Source organism: Bubalus bubalis, chromosome 4 (assembly GCF_019923935.1).
Source record: "Bubalus bubalis isolate 160015118507 breed Murrah chromosome 4, NDDB_SH_1, whole genome shotgun sequence".
Taxonomy (NCBI): Eukaryota; Metazoa; Chordata; class Mammalia; order Artiodactyla; family Bovidae; genus Bubalus; species Bubalus bubalis.
Window position 1 is genome coordinate 134,156,552 of NC_059160.1, and position 19,123 is coordinate 134,175,674.

The 19,123-nt window shown below is 37.5% G+C and overlaps 1 long non-coding RNA gene across 18 annotated transcripts in view; it reads right to left on the bottom strand.

The window, feature by feature from the left end:
* The window catches only part of LOC102399193, a 524,597-nt gene that overhangs the window by 490,823 nt on the left and 14,651 nt on the right, over positions 1–19,123 (bottom strand). For 3 of the 18 annotated variants that reach the window (XR_006550774.2, XR_006550775.2, XR_006550781.2), the window contains exon 2: positions 8,411–8,529. The exons of the other annotated variants lie outside the window; for them this stretch is intronic. This is a non-coding gene — a long non-coding RNA (uncharacterized LOC102399193). The remainder of the gene's footprint in view (positions 1–8,410; positions 8,530–19,123) is intronic. 18 annotated transcript variants of the gene reach the window in all.

The following is a 19,123-nucleotide window of genomic DNA, read 5'->3' on the forward strand; positions in this document are numbered from 1 at the left end:
CAAGTCACTAAGTCTATGTTCCAGTTTCTTCTGGCTCCCTCAAGCCTCCTATGAAAATCTGTCTCCACAGAGAGCAGTTGGTAGGTTTCACGTATCTTGGCAAGCTTGCTCATGCATCTTAGGTGCTTACTCCAGGAAGGGAGCACACATTCCAAATGACAATTCAACTTCAGACCTAGATATGCCTATCTCATTCCGCTTTCCATTAAGGAGCTGCATACTACCATATTTTTCTCTTCCTCTAAGAAGTGATAACTTGATTCCAAACAGCTGTTATTGCCCATAGCCCTCCTTTTCTTGGTCTGTGATACAAGGAATGTTGAGTCATCTTCAGAATGTACAAATTCCCAATTAACTATGTTGCATTTCTACCCCTCTTTCTATTCTGTGGCAGGCTCTACTCCACGCTAACTTCTTGGCACTGATTTTGATTGCTTTTTATCTCCTTGAATATTTTTTCATTCTGACTTTTCCCCATCTTATATAAAAAGTCTTTGTCCTAACATGTAAATCAGTGTCAACAGGCATTCCTCAATTTCACCCTTATCAGGAAGCTAGCCTGAATAATTATGCTAGATAGAAAAGCAAAAACATTGTATCTCTGCTAGTAATTTAAATATATCCCCTAAATTTACACTTATGGATCCCAAGTTGAAATTTTCCCCTTGGAAGCCGAAAGAGTAATGATTTGGAGGAGCTAGTTTTCTGGAGATAAAAGGACTCCTACAAACACTGCTCTAAGCTTGCTTGGCCACTCTGCTCCACTGCCAGATAATCTCAGCTAACCCTTACATATAACTAAATATTTCTAATTTTACCAGAACATCAACCTCCATTTTTGTTAGTATTTGTTTACTAATAGCCATATTACATATTATTTGTTTACAAATAGCTATATTACATGATTCTGACATTTAACAAATATCTACGGTATTCCAGGTACCTTATTTTGTTAAATTCTAGTTTAATAGCTCTTACAGTATGTGATCTAAGTGAAAACTGCTGCTGCTGCTGCTAAGTCGCTTCAGTTGTGTCCGACTCTGTGCGACCCCATGGATTGCAGCACACCAGGCCCCTGTCCATCACCAACTCACGGAATTCACTCAAATTCACATCCATTGAGTCGGTGATGCCATCCAGCCATCTCATCCTCTGTCGTCCCCTTTTCCTCCTGCCTCCAATCCCTCCCAGCATCAGGGTCTTTTCCAATGAGTCAACTCTTCACATGAGGTGGCCAAAGTACTGGAGTTTTAGCTTTAGCATCATTCCTTCCAAAGAACACCCAGGACTGATCTCCTTTAGAATGGAGTAGTTGGATCTTCTTGCAGTCCAAGGGACTCTCAAGAGTCTTCTCCAACACCACAGTTCAAAAGCATCAATTCTTCAGCACTAAGTTTTCTTCACAGTCTAACTCTCACATCCATACATGACCACTGGAAAAACCATAGCCTTGACTAGACGGACCTTTGTTGGCAAAGTAATGTCTCTGCTTTTTAATATGCTGTCTAGGTTGGTCATAACTTTCCTTCCAAGGAGTAAGCGTCTTTTAATATCATGGCTGCAATCACCGTCTCAGTGATTTTGGAGCCCAAAAAATAAAGTCTGACACTGTTTCCACTGTTTCCCCATCTATTTGCCATGAAGTGATGGAACCGGATGCATGATCTTCGTTTTCCGAATGTTGAGCTTTAAGCCAACTTTTTCACTCTCCACTTTCACTTTCATCAAGAGGCTTTTGAGTTCCTCTTCACTTTCTGCCATAAGGGTGGTGTCATCTGCATATCTGAGGTTATTGATATTTCTCCTGGCAATCTTGATTCCAGCTTGTGCTTCTTCCACCCCAGAGTTTCTCATGATGTATTCTGCATATAAGTTAAATAAGCAGGGTGACTATATACAGCCTTGATGAACTCCTTTTCCTATTTGGAACCAGTGTGTTGTTCCATGTCCAGTTCTAACTGTTGCTTCCTGACCTGCATATAGGTTTCTCAAGAGAAAGGTAAGGTGGTCTGGTATTCCCATCTCTTTCAGAATTTTCCACAGTTTATCGTGATCCACACAGTCAAAGGCTTTGGCATAGTCAATAAAGCAGAAATAGATGTTTTTCTGGAACTCTCTTGCTTTTTCGAAGATCCAGCGGATGTTGGTAATTTGATCTCTGGTTCCTCTGCCTTTTCTAAAACCAGCTTGTCACTGATATATATTTAATTTTCACAATAACCCTGTAAGGCTAGTTATCCATAATTTTAAAATGAGAAAACTTAGGCATAAAGAGGATGAATAAATTTCTCAGGGTCATTCACTTACAAGTCGTAGGCCTAGGTTTCACTAATCTCTTTTCACAACCATATCATCTCCTGTATAAATTCTTTTCTTTCTAATTAAAATTTGCCAAATCATAGCATCATTGACACAGTTATATATTAATAAAGCAATGCTATACAATAAACAAACACAAAATCTTAGTGAAAACCTTTTTAAAATGTATTTATCTACCATGTCCCTATTGCTCCACATACTTGGGCTGAACTTGCTCATGCATCTGTACTCAACAGTAGGTCAGGTAAACAGATTTCTGATTTTGCCTGGGCTCACTCATAAGTCTTGGGATTGGCTAGCTGTCAACTGATTTAGGATGGTATTAGTTTCAAGGTAGGAAAATTTGGCTTTGCTAGATTGAATATGTTCTAATAATAACAGCAGACGTTCAAGAGAAAGAGTGGACATATGGTCTTTTTCAAGCTTACACTTATATTATGACTGATAACATCCCATCAGCCAAATCAAGTCACTTGGCTGGTCCAAGAATATTGGTGGGAGCATGTTACAAGACCACGTGGCAAAGGATGTGGATACAAAAGAGGTGAAGCACGGGGCCATAACATAATGAGGCTACTGCAGTTGTTATTATTGGGACTAAGTAATCAAGTCCTATAATTATGCATTTAGTTGTATGTGAGAGCTGAGTACTAAATTTTCATAAATTTTGCAAGGCAGTTGCTAAACCATTAGCAGCTCAAAATCAATCCATAATAAGAGTATTTGTAGTCAAATGCTACAAATGACAAATCAAAGCTTTGTATAGCCAATATAACAGCATACTGCTGTATGCATCTCAAAAGTTTAAATCTAATGCTTCTATATATAAAAATTTCAAGTGATTATGTGATCAAGTTACATTTCTATTTCGAATCAAAAATTATATAGGATTATGATCAGGTTGCTGTTCTGTTTTCTTTTCCTTAGTTACCTTCTATGTATGCAAATAGCTTAAAATGAATATTTCTAAAGATAGATGGCTCATCATTTCTTGAACAGGTACAGCAAGGATAGTAATTAAGTAAACATCATCAAAGAAATTACTTATGAGCCTAAAGATTCCAATTTGTTATTTTAAAGAGTATTTTAATTCTAATTCATTCTGTGTTTTCAGCAAGTCTGTTGTAGATAATCCCAAGGGCAGTATCAGGCTCCAGAATCTATTAATTTTGTCTGAAGACAATTGAAGTGGTAATTTAGACTGCCTTAGAATCACAGATGACATGTGGAGTTCCTTCTATCACTTGAAGAATTTGCACATAGGTGTCTCCTTTATAAACAAAATAAAAATTCATCCTATTTTAAATACAAGTAAATATGTTTCACAAATTATGACTGAGGAAGCTGGGGATGCAGGAGACGCAGTTTTTCTAATCCTTTAGCCACTCCCCACATCTCTAGTGCACCATCACCGCCATCATCAAAAAGAGACAGAAGGAAGAAAGAGAGAAGTTGCCAGCAGACCACAATATAAAACATTAAATAATGCTAAAACAGATTCAAAATGACTATGTATTTGGTGTTTTACTTTCCTCAGTGGGTAAGGAAAGTGTGAAGTGAGTCTGCTTTCTCTATGAAAATTTCAATTATGGTAGTAAGTTATGAAATTGTATCCAGTATTTCTTCTTTATTAAGAACTGAAAACACTGAATCTGAGCATATACACATATTCTTTCTCCTTTTCTTTCCCTTTCTCTGCTTATATATGTGTGCGAATATAAAGATTATGCATAAAGCCAAACTATCTCAGTTCAGATTCAAGCTCTGGTACCTTGAGCAAGTATTTAACCTCTTTGTCTATTTTCCTCATCTACAAAATGTGGACAAAAACAGTATCCACTTCAAGGGTTGTTATGAGTATTAAAATAATTAATACATATAAAGTATTTAGAACAGTGGCTATAAATTCTCAGAAAATGTTGCCTGCCATTATTATACGATACCCAAACCATTTAAGTCAGCTTTAAAAAACAACTCAAACTATAACATTCTCTAACACCACATATAAAATAACCTCAAAATGTATTCAAGACCTAAATGTAAGGCCAGATACAAAAAACTTTTAGAGAAAAACACAGGTAAAACACTCTTTGACATAAATCACAGCAATATCTTTTTGGATCCACCTCCTAGAGTAATGAAAATAAAAATAAACAAATGGGACCTACTTAAAAGTTTCTGCACAGTAAAGGAAACCATGAACAAACCATAAGCACAAGCCACAGAAAGGGAGAAAATATTTGCAAATGAAGCAGCTGAAAAGGGGTTAATCTCCAAAATATACAAGCATCTTAATATCAAAAAAGCAATCAAAATATGGGCCAGAAATTCTAAATAGACAAGTCTCCAGAGAAGAAATAGAGAGGGCCAAAAAACACATGAAAAGATGCTGAACATCACTAATTTTTAGAGAAATGCAAAACTATAATGTGGTATCACCTCACACAAGTCAGAACAGCCATCATCAAAAACTCTACAAACAATAAATACTAAAAAGGGTGTAGAGAAAAGGGAACTCTCATACACTAGTGGGAATGTAAATTGGTACAGTCACTATGCAGAACGGTATGGAGGTTCTGTAAAAAACTAAAAATAGAGCTATCATACGGTCCAGCAATCCTGCTTCTGAGCAAATATCCAGAGAAAACCATAATCTGAAAGGATACATGCACCCCAACATTCACTGCAGCACTATTTACAATAACCAAGACATAGAAGCAACCTAAATGCCCATCTACAGAGGAATGGATAAAGTAGATATGGGACATACATGTTGATACAACAGAGTATTACTCAGCCATAAAAGAATGAAATAATACCATTTGCTACATGGATGAACCTAGAGAGATGACTACACTAACTGAAGTAAGTCAGAGAAAGTCAAATATCATATAATTATCATGCATATGTGGAATCTAAAAATATGATTCAAAATAACTTACAAAACAGAAACAGGCTTCAAAACAACAACAACAACAACTTATGTTTACCAAAGGTAAAAACTGGAGAGGAGGGATAAATTAGGAGTTTAGGATTAACACATACACACTACTATAGATAAAACAGATAAACAACAAAGATGTATTATATAACACAGGGGATTCTACTCAATACTCTGTAAGAGAAAATAATCTGAAAAAGAATGGATATATGTATAACTGAATCACTTTGCTATACATATGATACTAATACACTGTAAATCAACTATACCTCAATATAAAATAAAAATAAAAAGTAATTAGTTAACTCAGAAAGTTTAATTATATTTGTTGTGATTTTAAAACATATTTATTTCTCAAGGATCTGTGTGTTACATTAGTAACAGTTTAAAAGTGTGTAGACAAGAGTCTGAGGAGGGCATCAGTAGCTCAGACTCATGGTAAAGACAAAGACCTTCCACCTTAGTTTTGGTGGTTATGTTTATTAACAACAAATACAGAAATGTATATAATAAAGACTTTGTGAAAACATATGATATCTGGGTCCTCTTAAAATCTTATATCTCCAAAATCATAGGATACAAAGTAGGTCTATGTGTGCTTAATATTCTTATTTTAGATATCTTTTAACTAGGAAAAAATCTTAGCTATATTAGAAATATTTACATGTATTTTTATTTTTTAATAACTGTAATTTCACACTGGAGGCAAAGATAAAGTGTGAACTGTTATCTCTTGGTGGTATATGATTGGAAAATCCCAGAAGACACAATGGAAAAAGAGAACAGTGAATGGTTCTGGTAATGGAATAAGAATTACTACAAAAGAAGACTTTACAATATTATAATGTACTCAGTTCAGTCACTCAGTCGTGTCTGACTCTTTGCAACCCCATGGACTGCAGCACACCAGGCCTCCCTGTCCATCGCCAACTCCCAGACTTTACTCAAACTCATGTCCATTAAGTCGGTAATGCCATCCAAGCATCTCATCCTCTGTCATCCCTTTCTCCTTCCGCCTTCAATCCTTCCCAGCATCAGCGTATTTCCAATGGGTCAGTTCTTCACGTCAGGTGGCCAAAGTACTGGAGTTTCAGCTTCAGCATCAGTACTTCCAATGAATATTCAGGATTGATATCCTTTAGGATGGACAGGTTGGATCTCCTTACAGTCCAAAGGACTCCCAAGAGTCTTCTCCAACACCACTGTTCAAAAGCATCAATTCTTTGGCGCTCAGCTTTCTTCAAAGTCTAACTCTCATACCCATACATGACTACTGGAAAAAACATAGCTTTGACTAGATGGACCTTTGTTGGCAAAGTAATATCTCTGCTTTTTAAGCTGAGATAAAAAAGACAAGTTTTATATTTTGTAAGCATGAAGTTTAATTATATAGGATAGTCAGAAATCTCACATGTAAGACAAAGGCATGCATATCACAATGAAAATTCCACTGAGATAAAAATTGGCAATTGAAAATTTATGTCCTCTGAAATTATTTTATTATATACTTGTAGGAAGAGCAAAACATAGACTAGTGATTGTGGTGGTTTTGTTGCTAAGTCATGTCCAACTCTTGCAACCCCACGGACTGTAGCCCTGAGGTTGCAAGGAATCCATGAATAAAGGTTCCTCTGTTCATGGAATTTCCCAGGCAAGAATACTGGAGTGGGTTGCCATTTCCTTCTCCAGGGGATCTTTCTGACCCATGGATAGAACCTGGGTCTCCTACATTTCAGGCAGATTCTTTACCAACTGAGCCACCAGGGAAGCCATATACTAGTGATGCTATTTATTAAATGTTTGGAAGCTACATGCTGTGGCATTATTAGCTAGCATCTATGAAACAGGCCCTATTTGTTTTTCTAGGCTTTATTTGAATACATGGACAGAGAAGAGAATTATTAAGGCTATAAACATGGAAACTGCTATGGTTTTAATTAACATATATTCTAATGTGATATCCAACCAGTCCATTCTGAAGGAGATCAGCCCTGGGATTTCTTTGGAAGGAATAATGCTAAAGCTGAAACTCCAGTACTTTGGCCACCTCATGCGAAGAGTTGACTCATTGGAAAAGACTCTGATGCTGGGAGGGATTGGGGGCAAGAGGAGAAGGGGACAACAGAGGATGAGATGGCTGGATGGCATCACTGACTCGATGGACGTGAGTCTCAGTGAACTCCGGGAGTTGGTGATGGACAGGGAGGCTTGGCGTGCTGTGATTCATGGGGTCGCAAAGAGTCAGACACGACTGAACGACTGATCTGATCTGATCTGATATAATAATATGTAGATATATATTTATATAAATAACAGTATATTTATACTTACATTTTAAGAGAAATATAAATCATATTTATATTTATAGGAGATTAAACAGCCTGAGATAATTTTAATATAATAGCCATAGACTACAGTGTAAGAAAATAATATTTGATAACTTTAAAAATTCAAACTTATGGTATCATAGGTTATCACTCAAAGTCAACCAGAGCTCAGTCAATATTAAGAAGCCCAGATTTTCAAATAGCACTGCCAGGCCAATCTTACAATGTAATGGGATCCTTACAGATTCAACAAGAAAATAAAGAGTTAATATAAGCCTTTATAATAGTACGGAGATATTTTTATACTATACACAAGTACTTCCATTACATCCAATGAGGTTAAGGTTGTCTACACAACTGATTTCATTATTCATCATTGTTAAATGGCTTCTGCACATAGAGCACTCATCCTCCCTACTCACTACAACTGCCCAACCTGAAAGAACCTATCATGTATGTTGACATGAGGTTGTTTAATCAAACAATTTTTTCTTATCTATAGAAAAGAAGGAAAAAAAAGTATTTTGGGGAAAAGATGAATGCTTCCGTGGATCCCTCTACAGATTAAAACGGTCGACTCAGCAGCACTCTGAGTAAAATACGGAGCCTAGGGAAGCAAGCTGATGGCACTTTAGTTTATTGTACTTAACAGCACTCAGGGCAAGCATTTTATTCACATAGATTTCCCCTAGCTGAAATTAATTTCTCTCTTTTTTGCGCTTGCACAGCACACAATTTCTTCCTCTCCTGCAGCATTTGCCACATTTTGCCTTATTCTCTGCTCTACTTTTCTTGTGTAAAAAAGTGAAACATCAATACTTACAAGTATCTTAATAAAATGTTCAAGGTTTTTCTGTATTTCCTCTCCTTCTCCATACGTCCTTCTCCCCTAAAACAGGGACATGCTTGACACAGAATACAAGTACAGATCAACTGGTACCACTATAAAACAAACCAACAGCATGGAAAATAAAAGAGTGAATTATAAGGAAGTATCATATTTTAATTTTTTCTTCTTCACTCCATCATATTTTTAATATGTTCTAGGCTACAAGAATATTTGGTCTTTCTTTCTGACCAAAAAGTGGTTAGAGCATGTACCATATTATGAAATTATGGTATTATTAGCAAATTATTAGAAAATTATTTGTCTGAATTTGAGGTCTCTTCAATGGCAGAAGACTGTTATCATCTTATCAGTAAATTCAATCTCATAATTAAGTCTTATACTCTGTGTCCTAGTTCGTAGTGTTCTATATATGCTGCTGCTGCTGCTAAGTGGCTTCAGTCGTGTCCAATTCTGCGCAACCCCACACGGCAGTCCACCAGGTCCCCCGTCCCTGGGATACTCCAGGGAAGAACACTGGAGTAGGTTGCCATTTCCTTCTCCAGTGAATGAAAGTGAAAAGTGAAAGTGAAGTTGCTCAGAGGTGTCTGACTCTTAGCGACCCCATGGACTGCAGCCCACCAGGCTCCTCCATCCATGGGACTCTCCAGGCAAGAGTACTGGAGTAGGGTGCCATTGCCTTCTCCAAAATTATTCCTCAGTAAACTATAAACAGAAAACAAATACAATGTACACACTTTATAATGACTTAAAAGGGCTATTTACAGAGTATGTATTTTAAATATTACCAAAGTGGAACTTAAAAATAATATATCAACTTTATTAATTATATGTACATAATACATTTAAGGGACTAGATCTGATATACAGAGTGCCTGATGAACTATGGATGGAGGTTTGTGACACTGTACAAGAGACAGAGATCAAGACCATCCCCATGGAAAAAAGCTAAATGGCTGTCTCAAGAGGCCTTAGAAACAGTTGTGAAAAGAAGAGAAGCGAAAAGAAAATATATAAGCATCTGAATGCAGAGTTCCAAAGAATAGCAAGGAGAGATAAGAAAGCCTTCCTCAGAAATCAGTGCCAGGAAATAGAGGAAAACAACAGAATAGGAAAGACTAGAGATCTCCTCAAGAAAATTAGAGATACCAAGGGAATATTTCATGCAAAGATGGGCTCAATAAAGGACAGAAATGGTATGGATCTAACAGAAGTAGAAGATATTAAGAAAAGGTGGCAAGAACACACAGAAGAACTGTACAAAAAAGATCTTCATGACCAAGATAATCGCGATGGTGTGATCACTCACCTAGAGCCAGATATCCTGGAAGGTGAAGTCAAGTGGGCCTAAGAAAGCATCACTACGAACAAAGCTAGTGGAGGTGATGGAATTCTGGTTGAGCTATTTCAAATCCTGAAAGATGATGCTGTGAAAGTGTTGCACTCAATATGCCAGCAAATTTGGAAAACTCAGCAGTGGCCACAGGACTGGAAAAGGTCCGTTTTCATTCCAATGCCAAAGAAAGGCAATGCCAAAGAATGCTCAAACTACCACACAATTGCACTCATCTCACACGCTAGTAAAGTAATGCTCAAAATTCTCCAAGCAAAGCTTCAGCAATACGTGAACCATGAACTTCCAGATGTGCAAGGTGGTTTTACAAAAGGCAGAGCAACCAGAGATCAAATTGCCAACATCCGCTGGATCATCAAAAAAGCAAGAAGAGTTCCAGAAAACCATCTATTTCTGCTTTATTGACTATGCCAAAGCCTTTGACTGTGTGGATCACAATAAACTGGAAAATTCTGAAAGAGATGGGAATACCAGACCACCTGATCTGCCTCTTGAGAAATTTGTATGCAGGTCAGGAAGCAACAGTTAGAACTGGACATGGAACAAAAGACTGGTTCCAAACAGGAAAAGGAGTATGTCAAGGCTGTATATTGTCACCCTGCTTATTTAACTTATACGCAGAGTACATCATGAGAAATGCTGGGCTGGAAGAAGCACAAGCTGGAGTCAAGATTGCCAGGAGAAATATCAATAACCTCAGATATGCAGATGACACCACCCTTATGGCAGAAAGTGAAGAGGAACTCAAAAGCCTCTTGATGAAAGTGAAAGAGGAGAGTGAAAAAGTTGGCTTAAAACTCAACATTCAGAAAACTAAGATCATGGCATCTGGTCCTATCACTTCATGGCAAACAGATGGGGAAACAGTGGAAACAGTGTCAGACTTTATTTTGGGGGGCTCCAAAATCACTGCAGATGGTGATTGCAGCCATGAAATTAAAAGACACTTACTCCTTGGAAGGAAAGTTATGACCAATTTAGATAGCATATTCAAAAGCAGAGACATTACTTTGCCAACAAAGGTCCATCTAGTCAAGGCTATGGTTTTTCCAGTGGTCATGTATGGATGTGAGAGTTGTACTCTGAAGAAAGCTGAGTGCCAAAGAATTCATGCTTTTGAACTGTGGTGTTTGAGGAGACTCTTGAGAGTCCGTTGGACTGCAAGGAGACCCAACCACTCCATTTTAAAGGAGATAGGTCTTGGGGGTTCATTGGAAGGACTGATGCTAAAGCTGAAACTCCAGTGCTTTGGCCACCTAATGCCAATAGTTGACTCATTGGAAAAGACCCTGATGCTAGGAGGGATTGGGGGCAGGAGGAAAAGGGGACAACAGAAGATGAGATGGCTGGATGGCACCACCAACTCAATGGACATGAGTTTGAGTGAACTCTGGGAGTTGGTGATGGACAGGGAGACCTGGTGTGCTGCGATTCATGGGGTCGCAAAGAGTCAGACACGACTGAGCAACTGAACTGAACTGAATTTATACAAAAATGTTAAGGATTCCCCGCCCCTGCCCCCCATGGTTATAAGGACACCTCTGATCAACTTTTTTATAATTAGCTGATGGAATGAATCACACATTCATATAATATAATTAATTTTATTAGCCTAAAAAACTAAGTGAAATATAATTCCAAATAATCACCATCCACTAAGAAAAACAATTAAAATACTATCTGCTATAGTCAACTATTTATTGAGCACATCCTATTTTCCAGTACCAAAACATATTACCTTACAGAAATAAAAAAAAAACCATCCTTCATCTCTTTCCTATTTGTCTTCCTAAGGTCATTACCATGTGCGCGTGCTCAGTCGTGTCCAGATCTTTGCAACTCCATGGGCTGTAGCCTGTCAGGCTACTCTGCCCAAGGAATTTTTTAGGCAAGAATACTGGAATGGGTTGCCATTTCCTACTTCAGGGGATCTTTCCAACCCAGGGATCAACCTGCATCTCCTGCATTGACAGGAAGATTCTTTATCATTGCACCACCAGGAAAGCCATGGTCATCAGCTGCTGCTGCTGCTGCTAAGTCGCTTCGGTCGTGTCCGACTCTGTGCGACCCCATAGATGGCAGGCCACCAGGCTCCCCCGTCCCTGGGATTCTCCAGGCAAGAACACTGGAGTGGGTTGACATTTCCTTCTCCAAGGCATCAAAGTGAAAAGTGAAAGTGAAGTTGCTCAGTCGTGTCCAACTCTTAGCGACCCTATGGACTTCAGCCCACCAGGCTCCTCCGTCCATGGGATTTCCCAGGCAAGAGTACTGGAGTGGGGTGCCATTGCCTTCTCCAATGGTCATCAGCACCTAGCTCTAATTTCTTTTAATAAAATACATGTAAGTGGGAAGGTATAATAATAAGTATTATTCTACTATTCTGGAATTTTAAAATGACACATGCACACATTTAAAGGTTATACATTTTAAATAGATACAAACTGCCCTATATATAGGAAGTACTAAAAATCTTTGTTAAATTTCATTAATCAAACCAATGGAGTTTACATTTGTTGACGCTAGTCTGTAAGTCAATGATTTGGCAAATAGTCTCCTATTCAGTATCCACAGGCTTCTTGGTTTCTGTTATTTAGTCACTAAGTCATGTCTCACTCTTCTGAGACCCCCATGGACAGAAGCCCACCAGGCTCCTCTGTCCATGGAATTCTCCAGGCAAGAATACTCGATGGGTTGGCATGCCCTTCTCCAGGGGATCTTCCTGACCCAGGGATACGAACCTGTGCATCCTGCACTGGCAGATGGATTCTTTACCACTGAGTCTCTTGAAAGCCCATTCACAGGATACTACCACTCAAAACAAAAAGGAAAACACACAAAAAAAGGTGATTAACTGGTTTAGTGTTATCTGTCTTCTTCATAGTCTGGGGAATTGAAGGATAGAGAGGAAACAGATCTACTCAAGGGGTCAAGGATGAAGCCTGAATGCTAAATTATCTTATAACTCAGCTATATAAACACCTCTATGAGTTTAGCCTTTTAAATCATTTACAGGCCATTATCTTGATAAAGGAACTGAAGACTTAGGATGAGAAAGAAAAAACAAGAGTCTTGAAATAGAAACTTAGTATATCCAAATTAAGTTTGCATCTGACATGGCAGAAGAAAAAAAATCAATCATAGGTTTTGACCCATAGGGATTTTTCTGCTCATCCATAAGAAGGTGACTGAGATGAGAAAAATATAATTTGTACCATCTACTACTATAGATTACCATCCTCTTATGAAGACATGAGACCAAGTGATTACGAGTTGACTTAAGAAAATCTGGCACCATTTTGAAAAGATATTCAAAAAAGTATTTTAAAACTATAAAACAAATTAGATGCTTGATTTGTTCATGTGACACCAAATTATTTTGACAAAATACATATTAATATATTTCCTGAAGTAAACAGTTATTTTTGGTCACCTATAAAACTCACTCCAGTGTTCTTGCCTGGAGAATCCCAGGGATGGGGGAGCCTGGCGGGGTCAAACAGAGTCGGACACGACTGAAGTGACTTAGCATAGCATAGCATAAAGACATCCTTAAGGGACTTCCCTGGTAATCCAGCAGTGAAGACTACATGTTTCCATTGCAAGGGGCATGTGCTCAATCCCTGGTTGAGCAATAAAAATTTCACACACTGGGCAGCATGGCCAAAAAACAATTTAAAATATCATTAATAAAAAAATAAAGACAACCTTAAGAGAGAGAAAACAGAGGACCTGACTCAGTTCAGTTGCTCAGTCATGTCCGACTCTTTGCAACCCTATGACCGCAGCACACCAGGCCTCCCTGTCCATCACCAGCTCCCAGAGCTTGTTCAAACTCATGTCCATCAAGTCAATGATGCCATCCAACCAGCTCATCCTCTGTTATCCCCTTCTCCTCCTGCCTTCAATCTTTCCCAGCATCAGCGTCTTTTCCAGTGAGTCAGTTCTTTATATCAGGTGGCCAAAGTATTGGAGCTTCAGCTTCAGCATCAGTCCTTTCAATGAATATTCAGGCCTGATTTCCTTTAGGATTGAGTGGTTTTATGTCTTTGCAGTCCAAGAGTCTTGTTCAACACCTGACTAATGTCCTATAATGGTCCTATTAAGTATCATATCTGTTTTGTTTCATCTTTTGTTCATCCTCCCGTCCCACATGGACATTTAGCTTCTATGATACAAAAAGAAAGAAAGAAAAAGATATAGAAAGAGTGATTGATGCATGGATGTAAAATAGTGAGATAATATGGAACAAAAACCAGGGCAACAAAATGTAGCTTGTGACAAGAATGAAAATGTGCCTAGTCTCTTAGAAGCTCAGTTTTGCAAGGTAATGGCTCAGTACTTAACTTTGTATCAGTCTGGTTCCTAGGAGTATTAGGACCTTTTCAATAGGCGTATTGTCTATGCAGTACCTCTGTACACTCAGTCTCTCCACTGGCTATGTTTGATTAAGGATCCTTTATCCCTCAGTTCTGAGACACCTTAAACAGTTAGCCACTAGATTAGCTGAGCAACAGTTTTGTGGAGAAAAGTCAATGCGATAGCAAACTATGTTGTAATAAAATAAGTATCACATGAGAAACCAAATGATCTCCCTTATCATTATAACAGCATCAACTAAATCCTGACAAGGCTGTCAGGTTTGCCCTATGACTATCTGAAATAAGGCTTTTTTATTGAATTTCATGGACTGTCAACAGCTTCCACACCATGTAAGATTAGCCCATGATCTGTGCCACAAAATGTGTGAATTCACAGATACTCTGTGGTTATATGACACCTATCATAAACAAAATCTTATTGTCAAGTTTCATGACATACTATGGTTCAAAGATCTTAAGGACCAGAGAATAATCAAGAGACTACAGAAACTATAACTGCACTGCAGTAGTTATTCCATTTTTGATATGTTATGCATAATTAGCTTTAATATCATCTGTGATTTGTAAAAATGAGAATTGTGGGCACTTCTTTCAGCTTAAAAAAAAAGTTCAAGAAGGTCGCTGTGAGGAATAATAAATGAAAGTTACTGTGAAGGACTTTAAAATATGAATAGCCATACACTGGCAAATAATAATCAGATAACATTTTTAATGTGAATGAACTGAAAATTTATATAAAAGTACTTCCTTATAATCAAACAGTTCAGATAAGTTGCTCGACTATAATCAGATCATTCCCATTATATTGTGTTTGTTCTGAACACTGTATTTTCAGAGGGAAATACATAATTTTAGAGCAAATTCAGAGTAAACTAAGGACTCAATATCCACTGAGTCAAGCTGCAATATCTAAGATTTGGACTAGGGAAAAGACGAATCAGAACATATAACAGTGTTTTGAATTATACAAATATGGCTATCTTGTGAAGAAGAATTAGCTATTCTCTGTGTCTTCAAGATAAGTGGGGAAACATTGACAGTGGAGGAAATCTTTTATTTCATACAGTGTTTACTCTGGAGCTCCCTCTAGATACAACAGGCTACTTTCAGGGGAAAGTTTTCAAGTTGGCAGACATATCACATACAATTTGGGCTAGCTATTGTGGAGAAGTTTCAAACAAGCAAGTGTTAAAACAAATTTTCCAATCTTTAAGGTTTTAACAATTTATGAATATCAGACAATGAATATGAACACACATTGGGACAATAAATACACAGTCTCATTTATGTGTCCGAATGATGGGGCTTTAATAGGAAGATCAGAAGGTGAGAGTTATCTGGCTCCGTGGCCCTCACTACGGCTGCTTTCTAGTCGAAGCCTCTCCTGTGAATAGCTGTTGTGCTAATTTTTATGATGCCATCTCCTCTTGCTAAAATTAGTTAGCCAGAAGCAACTCCATTAATCTGCATTACAGGATAACAGCAATAACATGAGGTTAAGGGGAAATGTTGACATGGCAGAGTCTTTGTATCATCAAAGAAACCCTAATGGCTGTTCAATAACGTGCACTAACCTCATGCACACATATGTACATACACAGAGCACTGACTCATCATTCATTGGATGTTACTGACTGAATCATTTTTTTATCAAACATCTGTCCACCCTGAAGTGTTTTTTCATTATGGATCTTGGAGCAGGCCTAGCCTCTAGGCCCATGTAGTCAGCAATGTTAAAATCCATTTGAGTGCAGTGGTTTTCTAGTAGTTTTGTTTATTCAAACATTACAGAGCACTTCTCAAGGCCAGATGTGGTTGTTGAGTCAGCGCTTTTAATGACTGTAAATATGAGCTACACAACATCATTGATGTTACAGTACAATTCGAGAGAGAATTGGGTGTTTAGAAAAATGAGAGGATTTTTAGAGATCCTATAGGCATTTTCCTTTAGCTTAGGAAGAATTTCGGGAAACAAAATGTTAATCATTATAAAAGTCACAGCTCTAATTCTGCTGAGATAAAAATCCTAGAAAAAGACTCATCAGGAAATTTCTGTGGTTATATTTAAGGGGACACTAAATCAGGATTTCAGGGAAGGATTTTTGAGCTGTGTTTGAGGGGAACAGACTGGAGATCCTGTTTGTCAATAATGTAAATACGTAAGTGAACAGTGAAAAAACTCAAAACTAGAAAGATACATCTGTGAAGGCAAGCACAACCTACAACTGTGGCAAACTGGTTGTGACTATATTCTCATAGGTCTCTACTCACTATACAGAATCTACTTTCAGTACTCCCTGACATGACACTTAGGGAAAGCTGTGGAGCTGAATGCATTCTCAAAGTATTCTGCTGTAATACATACTAAACAGAACAGGACAGAACACAGAAGAGAAAGGCATTCCATCCAAGTGGTTCAATGTACAGAGAAGGTTTTTCTCATCTATTCCTCCCAAGATTTCTTCCCTTCAACACCAAATCCTTTTATATTTTAACTAGTGACAGCAGAGGGGATTCTAAGACATGTTTCTCTGAGAGCCATTTTTAGTTGAGCTTTCCTTATTTACAAATATAGAATAAGGGCTAGATGTTGCTTTAGTTTTTAAGATGAATCTACTTGTGTATCACTGGCAAATAACTATTGGGTTTAAAGATGGAAGAAGTATGTTCAATACATTTTTCTTGCTTCATGTGTCATATGATGCTGTACTGTAAAATTAACAGTTATAGTATATAGCCATCATTCATACGAGCAAACAATTTAATGTTTTAAGCAAAATACTGAAAAACCTCTCCATTCTATAATTTAAAAAAATAATCTCAGAAAAAAATAGCACACAACCACTCTGTCAAATCCATTGCTTCCTTTATATTCCCAATTTTACTATCTTGGTCTATAATACATTATATTTTTGCCTGGACTATAATAATCTCCTAAAATCCTGTCTTCCTCCATTCCACTCATCCTATGAAACATGGGAGATTAACATGATAAAACATTGCTTTGTAACTGTCATATACCTGCCTTAAAAACTTCAGTAACTCACCATTAAATCTATAACAAAAAATAGATAGCCATTGTAATTTATTGAGCAAGTTCTGATCAACAAAGTGCTTTAGTGTGTGGATCTTAGTATCAGTCTGATTGAAGAAGGGAGATAGGAAGACTATGCACATGGTAATTTCAATAATATGGTCAAAATGACAAGAACTTAATATAGTAGCAGTACTTATATTCTGGAATATTCCAGAAACAAAATCACATATCCAAGAACTACTAAAAAACTGTAATTATTTTGAGAATAGTTTCATTTAAAGAGGAAAATTTTAAAAAATCAGAAAACTGGGTAATAGTGACTAAAAGGATACTGCTGCCAGTGATAATAAAGGGAGAAATCAGAAAAGGGTATCTGTTTTGGGGATGAACTGATCAATTAGAAATGGTTAAGGAAATGTAAATAACAATGTTCATTAACTGGAAACAGGGAAGCAGTTTTTGTTTATAGTTGGGAACTTGAGATAGAGATTTGAAGTTAAAGATGAGAATTTAAACATTGCTGCTGCTACTGCTAAGTCGCTTCAGTCGTGTCCGACTCTGTGCGACCCCATAGACGGCGGCCCACCAGGCTCCCCAGTCCCTGGGATTCTCCAGGCAAGAACACTGGAGTGGGTTGCCATTTCCCTCTCCAATGCATGAAAGGGAAAAGTGAACGTGAAGTCGCTTAGTCATGTTCGACTCTTCACGACCCCATGGTCTGCAGCCTACCAGGCTCCTCCGTCCATGGGATTTTCCAGGCAAGAGTACGAATTTAAACATTAGGAAACATTAAAATTTATGGGAAAGCATGCATTCTTGGAAGAAATGGCTTTCAACAGAGAGGAACATAATATCAGAGGATGAACTTTACCGAACACCTACACTCAAGAGGGTAGCTTAGAAGCTAGATTAGGTAAACATTAAGCATACATGCAGGAAGATAGTCAATAGAGTCCAGTGCTACAGAAGTTCAGCAGAGATAAATGGCTGAAATATCAAAGAGGATGCAAATAATAAAAGGTCTTTATATTCGGTGATGAGAACTCTTATCCAAAGATGATTTTGAAAAGTAAGAATCATAGTGCTGAGGATAGATGATAAACTGTACAAGAATTAAAAGGAAACAGATGCAATGAATGAGTTAACATTTTTATGGCACTTTACAATTTATAATGGGCTCTTTATATACCTTAGAAATTAAGAAAATGGATAGTAACTGGATGGTTCAAGGAACATAATTCTTAAAATCAAAGAGATCTGATAATGTTTATAGACCAAAAAAAAGTGGGGGGGGGGGAGGGTGGAGTGGAATTAGAGGAAAGAAAAAAACCAAAATAGCTGGAGTGGGTAAAAATATTGATAGGAATCTAACTATATTCCACAATACACAGGCACTGAATGGAAAGCAGAGGTGAAGGAAAAGTAGCAAGTTTTACCAGGACCCACTGAGCTAAGATAAGAACAAATGAGAAACTTCATTCTGTCTTTTTTTTTCCCCAGGAACAAGAGAGGGAGAAGGAGAGACCATCTCTTGAAAGTGAGAGAAGAGCTAGGGATTTCAAAGAGAAGTGGTCTGCAATAGCCACGGAAATATTAAGCAAGCTGAATGCTGACAGCATGAATTTATAATGGATTAGGTCATTATAGTTCTCTATCTTCTCCCATCAGTGTTTGATGGCACAGAATTAAGACTGTAGAAATCAAATATTGGGCAGAGATTTAAAGCTGATCATTTGCTTATGGGTTTGGCAAAAATCTATCACTGGATAAAACTGAAAGCAAACAAACCCAGGAATAATTTTTAAGTTTAAAAATTAATTTTTAATTTTAACTCTTTAATTAAAATTTTAAAAATTTTAATAAATTTCCCCAACACACTAAATCATAAAGACATTCTAAATATGGATGTGCTTAATGTT